General features: G+C 38.2%; 1 pseudogene; it reads left to right on the forward strand.

Moving 5' to 3' along the window:
• The first annotated feature begins 2,471 nt into the window (after positions 1-2,471).
• On the forward strand, positions 2,472-4,175 carry LOC120294429 (annotated as a pseudogene).
• The last annotated feature ends 3,517 nt before the right edge of the window (positions 4,176-7,692 follow it).

Raw genomic sequence — 7,692 nt, forward strand, 5'->3', positions numbered from 1 at the left:
TAATACATGCTTTACCGCCAAGGTGATTGGCCCATGGTAAAAGTATAATTTATCTTTGATGAGATCAAAGTTTAGTTCATGTGGCAAACGAGTACGGACCCTTTGTGATGATGTTCAGAAGAGGTCCGCAGGCACCAATTGTACGTTTGCTCCCTTTGCTAATAGAAAAGAGGAGAAAAAGAAAAAAAAAGGAAAATTTTAATTCTCAAATTCTCCACGGCTCAAAAAAATCCATTTTTTTTTCAAGATTGGCTTCGTGCAGCAAATGATTTGAAGCAACGGGTTGCAAATGTAGTTGAGTGGAGTCAAGTTAAAATTGCAGGAATAATGACACAAACAACCATTGGATTATGATTTAATGTACAATATGATTCATAAATTTTAATTTATTCTATGTTGTTGATGAACTTTACCAATTTTCAATGCGATCCATGGACTTTTGATATATTTAATGTAATTCGTGAACTTCTTATACTAGTTTAATTTAGTCCCAAAGTATGAGAATATTCAATGCTATCATTTTATTTATTCAAATTCGGGAGTAAAGTTGAGCGAGTTCATATATTTTAGTGATTAAATTGGAGACCATATTAAACAATTTAAAAATCCGAGAACTGTATAGCACAATAAGCTAAAATTCAAGAACAAATCAAATGAACTAAAATTCACAGACCAGGTGACATATTTGACCAAAACTTAGGAGCCATTTATGCTATCTTCCTAAAATGGCACATGGCTATGGTTCTGACGTAGCTTTTCTTTTTCCTTTTAACTTCTATACCCCTCACTGATGCTCTTATGCCATTGGCCAAATGGCCTCCTTGGTCTTCGCAATCGCTCCTATATTAGATTGGTTTTACTAAGGGACCCACGTACTTCTCTGATGGTGTTTATTTTGTTGAGAATGCTGCATTTGTTAAGAAATTTTACTTTAATTTTTGGGCCTTACAAGGCAGTAACCAAATTGGAAATTTTGAAAAACTAGAACTCATAATTTTTAATTATTTATATTTTCAAAATAAACTATTATTCTACGATATATAAGAATGGATACATAAATATTTCTTGAATTTTTCATTAAACGAATGATGTTGTAAATTCGATTGAGTACTCATTCTAGTGAGACCCATGGATGGTTGGCTTATTTAAATATTAATTATGAAATTTGCTGGTGCAATTTCTCGATACGTGTGGCTTAGCTCTATTTTGTATCGCTTTCTTTGGGTAAATTATAGGAGGGCGGAAATAGAGAAAATAATCTAAGTTATACATTATAAGGAGAAATGCACATCGTGTAATCCCTCTCAGCTTCCGAAGGAGCGTCACTAGTTTGTAACGATCCGAGTTGATAGTATGGTGCAAATTCCCGGAGAGGAACGCTTTCCGAATGATGACTTTCGAGAGTTGGGTATTCACTAATGGGCAAAGAAGAATACCGCTTAATTTATATAAGATAATCCAAACTTCGATAATATGTCGAGTCATGGTTTATTTCATGGGAAAATTTTCTACTCCTGAGTAAAACAAGTGATGTTATCATACACATAACTGTTATTTTTATCTCGTCCAAAGTTACGTGTGTTTGTTTATGTGAATACACTATGCAGTTCGTATAATTTTTTTTTTTTAGAGTTAATACCATAAAAAACTCAAATCGTTACACCATTAAAAATTTTACCTCCAAATTATTGGTATACTAGTGGTAAATTTACATTTATTAGATTTTGTTAAATTTAAAATCAAATTGCTAAGTTTGGATAGGTTAACGGATGTACCGGTTTGGGATTTCACCATTTGTTTATCACTAGCATAGTAGTTTGTGGTTTTCGTGATATTAATCCAACTTAAAAAAGTAATGGAGGTAAATTTGTTGCAAATGTGCTAATTTGAATTTTTGGTGGTAAAAATTAATCAAGTATATTTGTCACGTGTACATCAGTTACAAGAACTTTCATAATACTAATCCTTCCTTCTACACTACTAACATCCAATAATATTCATTTGAAAATTAGATCAATTTTCTAAATTATAACTACTCTTTATTAACGATAATAGGGATGAGTTTTAGATAACTTTTTCCAAATAATAAGCGCTTTCGTCAAATGATTTAAATAAGTCTTGAGCATCATATGAAAAATTCTTCTCTCTCTCTCTCTCTCTCTCTGCGCAGAAAAAGACACACTGCAATAAAGAGAAACGCAGCTCGAAGACCACAAATAAAACAGATCCCTTTTGAGAACTCATCAGTTCCCCCTACTCCCCCGGTCTACTCCATCAAACCCAGAGCTGCTCAGACAGAGAGAGAGATGGCTCCGAGAGCAGGCCCATTCTTGGACCTCTCTTTTTCTTCTTTATCTACACCATCTCCATTGCCCCTCTCCTTTGGAGTAATGATCTTGTCGTTCATCGACCCTTCTTCTTCTAAGAAGAAGCAGAAGCAGAAGCAGGAGGAGGAGGAGCAGAAGGAGGAGATGGAGCAAGTTATCAACCCCACCCACCATGGTCACCTTCGTCAACACGACCCATCGAGCTCTCAGCAAGAAGAGCAAGTCCTTTTCGACGCCCTTTACTGCTCGGAGGAGCACTGGGGAGAAGAAGACGAAGGAGAGGGATTGGCGAGCGATGGGCTCTTGTCGGAAAGAGAGATCACAGATTGCTGAGCCCGCGAGCCTTGCTCGATCAGGACCTGCTCTGGGAAGACGAGGAGCTGGCCTCCCTCTTCTCCAAAGAGGAGCCGGGCGGCATGCGCTTGAATCTGGAGAACGACCCGTCTTTGGCCCGATGCTCGCCGCGAGGCCGTGGAGTGGATAATGAGAGTCCACGCGCACTACGCGTTCTCCGCTCTCACGGCTCTGCTCGCGGTGAACTACTGGGATAGGTTCACGTGCAGCTTCGCCTTGCAGGAAGACAAGCCGTGGATGACTCCAGCTCTCCGCCGTCGCTTACTCTCTCTCGCCGCCAAAGTGGAGGAGACCCAAGTGCCTCTTCTCATCGATTTCCAAGTACGTTGCCGGAAAGCGTCCGTCCTCCCTATTTGATAAAACGCCTCTGAGAAAAAGTGTCTGCTTGATTTGCTTGTTAATTGACTATGTGGGTTCGGTCGTTTTATGTAAGTTTTTTTTTTTTTTGCTTCAGGTCGAGGACAGTAGCCCCGTCTTTGAGGCGAAGAACATACAGAGAATGGAGCTCCTGGTGCTCTCGTCGCTCGAATGGAAGATGAATCCAGTGGCCGCGCTATCGTTTCTTGATTACATGACAAAGGAGACTAGGGCTGACGGGCCATCTGTGCTGGGAGTTTCTTAGAAGGTGCGAGAACGTCCTCCTCTCTGTAATCTCAGGTAGGTCATTCCAAAATGCCCAGCTCCATTGCTTAGCTGATACGAATGGCGTATAAGTCTTTTGGGATAGTCGCGGGTTTTTTGTTTCTGACTCACCGTGCATTTCTTCATTCGACAGATTGCAGATTCACGTGTTATCTTCCTTCAGTGATAGCTGCTTCCACAATGCTGCACGTAATCAATGGCCTAAAGCTCGTCTCGATGTCGAAGACCAAACCCAGCTCCTGGGAATCCTAGCAATGGGCATGGTTGGTCTCTCTCTACCCTCATTGATTTGTTCAAAACAGGACATTACCAAGATAAATCCTAAAACTGAGCTTCAACATCACTCTCTGAACAGGACAAGATCGATGCTTGCTATAAGCTCATCGACGACCACGCATTGAGAAGCCAGAGATATTCCCACAACAAGCGCAAGTTTGGATCGGTCCCCAGGAGCCCCAGAGGAGTAATGAATTGTGCTTCAGCTCCGATGGCTCCAACGATTCTTGGTCCGTGGCGGCTCGGTATCGTCCTCCCCCGGAGCCTCACGCCAAGAAGAGCAGAGCCGGCGAGGAGCCGAAGACCGGCTTCTGCGGGGGCTCGAGGGCGAGGAAGATGACCCCGCGAGCGCGGATATCTTCAGCTTCCCTCACTAGCGGGCACTTCATCCGGGTCCTGCTATCATACTCTTATATATGTTGGGGAATAACGGTTCATATGTTTCATGTAATGCGCAAGTTAAATTGCCAATCATCTCGGTTCCAGCCTAATTCCCCAGAACGATTGAAAACACACCAGATCGGAAGGTTGCAAGAACCATTCTCGACTGGGATTGCTGGGTTCCTAGGCTTTTGAGATTTGGAATGGAGATGGTTGGCATTTTATCCGGATTATAACTTTAGGGATTATGAACAAAATGAAGAGAAGAAATCGTTGGGAAGGATCCTGCTGTTCCTGTTGTTCCTTTTTTCCCCTGTACGGTCCCCCTCCTTCTTCCCTCTTTTTCTGTATCAAAGCACTTCTGCAGCAGTTCAGCTATAGGTAGTACTTTGAAATAAAAGAGTTCATCATGAAGGGTAAGCATTTTGTTTCTGATGTTTTCTTTTCTTTTGGGTTTTGGCATATTGGGTCCTTGACTAATCATATAAAAAAAGCCTGGAAGTGAAAGAAAATAAAGTTAGAGCCTTTGGACAAATTCATCAAACTCTGGAATATTTTCTTTTTATTTCTTTGGTAGGATATCTTTCGGATTGAATTTTACAGTCCGCATGAAGCCGAGTGACTTTATAATAATTCACCGGTAGATCAAAATGCAACGGATTTTAGTCGTTCAATAGATTTTAGTTTGGAAAGTGGTCATTTTTTACTTTTTCGATCTCACCCTATTTTTTCGACTTCTCTCCTGTGGGCTGCTTACCTTTAAAAAGTACAAGCTCCAAAACATGGCCAGTGTTCTTAGTTTTCGTTTCCGGGAGACCTTTATCTTTTGGAAAGAAAAGTCAAATCCTTCGAACATTGTGAAAGATCATCCGTACCACTTTTTGGCAATATATAATGGAAAAGGCCATGATTTCGGAAGAATTATTTTCTCATTAAATTTGTCAGAAAAATGACCAAAGCTCATGTTTCCTATTGTCATCTAGAAAATATATCGATGATTTAAAAATTATCCATCTAAAAATAATTGCTTCTATAACTTAAAAAATTATTCATGAAAATATTTTATTATAAATAACAATTTATGTCCAAATTTTATGAATTTTTTTTGTTATTTTATTCGTTTTCAATATGCTATGCAAAAACATAATTTTTTAAAAATGTAATTTTCAAATTATCGGTTTTCCACCAAATAAATACAACCGGGTATTTCTTTCCTATTATTTTTGGCATGTGAAAAGGAACATGTGGTCGGCCACTCACGTATCTTTAAGAAATTATTTTCAAATTATTATCTCGGTTTGACCTCGTTAGAAGAGCTCAAAATACACCTAATTGACCAAAGACTGGAGTAGATCTAGTGGAAGCCACTTGTGATAAAATAGTTTTATGATAAAACAGTCGGTGGTTTTACATATTGTATAATACGCATGTGATATTTGATGATACTTTTATTTTTATTCTTAGAATTATGTGAGGAAATTCCTTCTTTTTGCAATCAAATTCTTTAGTAACTGATAAACAACAGAGGCTTGCATTTGATTAAGAGCATTTTAATCATGTTACGTAGCATGCAAACTTTCACCCACACAAATTATGAAATGGTATCATATTACATTCACATAAAAATTTTACCTTCAATTTTTCTTATTAGATAGTAAGAAGTAATAAAATTCGATCAATTCTCAAATTAATTCATGTATGAAATTGAGTACTCGACCATTTCTCGACGAAAAGGCACTTATCGTACCGACCTTTTCAATCATACTATTCGCAACAATGACTATATATACTCATCCTATCTAGTACACTCTTATTTACACACTTTCTATATCGTAGATGGGAGAGGCATAGCACATGATGGTCAAAGCTGTAGACCTTCTGATGCTAGTTGCTCGATGTGATAATAATTACTATGCCGGTGAAATTTCGAATTATCTTTACTTACTTTACCCTCGCAAGGGAGAGAATTTTAAAAATTTCCAATATAAAAAATCTAAAAATTCATAATCAGGCCTCATCAGCCTAGGTGTGCCCAGCTGGAGCCCATAAGAGACTATTAACATTTAAGAAAACACATAACATAAAATCCATATGTTTATATATATATATATATATATATATATATATATGCGCGTGTGTGTGTATGTGTATCCCATCATTTATGCCATTGACGTGCTTCTCATCGTTTTCCAAGCAGAACAGAGCTCGAGAACGGCCCTTAAAAGCCAATGCTGCTAATCATGCACCATTTATTAAAGTCGAATCCACCCATCTTTATCATAAATTGACACGACAAAAATAAAATAAAATGGGAGTCTGATAAATATACCGGTTTTTGTATTCAATCTGAGGGAGGAGAAGTCCAAGGAGAGAAGCACATGCGAAAGGGAAGTTGCATTAATGGGCGGTATTAATGAATATTCCTTTGATGGAAGCCGATTTGCATGTTAGAACGCAAATTGGTGGGAGTTCGAAGTACAAAGCTCATTTATGCACATTTCCAACTGTGCAATATATTGATGTTTTGTATTTGGGTTGATTCTTTTGTAGGCGAAATCAGCCGTGAGATCCTCCCAAGCCTCATCAACTTGTTTGTCTGATCTGTTTTAACTTATGTTGGTAACAACACTTGGGGTAGTTTTCTTAGAAGAATTCAACACAAAGTATCCACCCTCAAATACTTTATTTGTCTAGCCCAGAACCCAATTCCGGTTTATGCCACCGTCCAGTCTAAGAGAGGGAAACTGCACGTGAAAAGATTGGGAACTTGCATTGAAATTACACTATGAACTTTTAAATTTTAGTAGATTTGTATATATAGAGAGCATATAAAATCTGTATATGAGCTATGCATGATAATTTAACACTTTATAAGCATATAGGGACGTGAGAGAGGAAAAAAGAAAGAGATGTTGCTCAAAGTTGAAATTCGACCTTGGCTTTGGTAGAGGAAATGGACTATAGGTCTAGTATTTCTACTCTTTTAGGCTATCAAAAATTGACCTAACTGGATGTATTTTTCAAAAAAAAATTCCCACCAAAACTTAAATGTCACATGGAGGGCTATGCACTAGCTACTTAATGAGCAGATCGAGTGATCCATGATAGATTAGCAATAGAACTACAATCAAACGTGCAATAAAACCTCGTGCGCGCGGTGAGAGATTCTCAGAATGAGTACGACACGACGAGTGCCTTATGACAAGAAGCAGGAATTAAAATTTCTCTGAATGACAATTTAAAGGAGAGAAAATAAATAAATGAATAAAATGATAATATAATTTGATTTTTTTTTTACTGAGGGGGAGTTGTTGGGAGTAAGAAAAGACATGCACAAGGGGGTTTCCTTGTGCTTTCCACCCCCACCTCTTTGAATTAAAGTTTTTGGAATCATGACTTGGCTTTATTCCCTCAATCTGGACTTTATATTATAATCCCAAGTAGATGAAAAAATATTAAAAAAATAAGATTTCACTTGCCTCACTCACAAAATAATCTCTAATCCAAATTCATTTTGGTCTTTCATACATAGCGCCGTGAATGTCGGAGCCATATGAATTGACAATTCCAATCGATGTCAAATCCACTTTCGTGGGCTGGTCGCTCCTGCTCTGATCAAGTGGGAATATGACAGTTCTTTCTTGCTTTCTCTCTCTCTCTCTTTCCCAAAAATAAGTTTGTGATTTATGAACAGATCTTGTAATGGAAGTGA

Source organism: Eucalyptus grandis, chromosome 6 (assembly GCF_016545825.1).
Source record: "Eucalyptus grandis isolate ANBG69807.140 chromosome 6, ASM1654582v1, whole genome shotgun sequence".
NCBI lineage: Eukaryota > Viridiplantae > Streptophyta > Magnoliopsida > Myrtales > Myrtaceae > Eucalyptus > Eucalyptus grandis.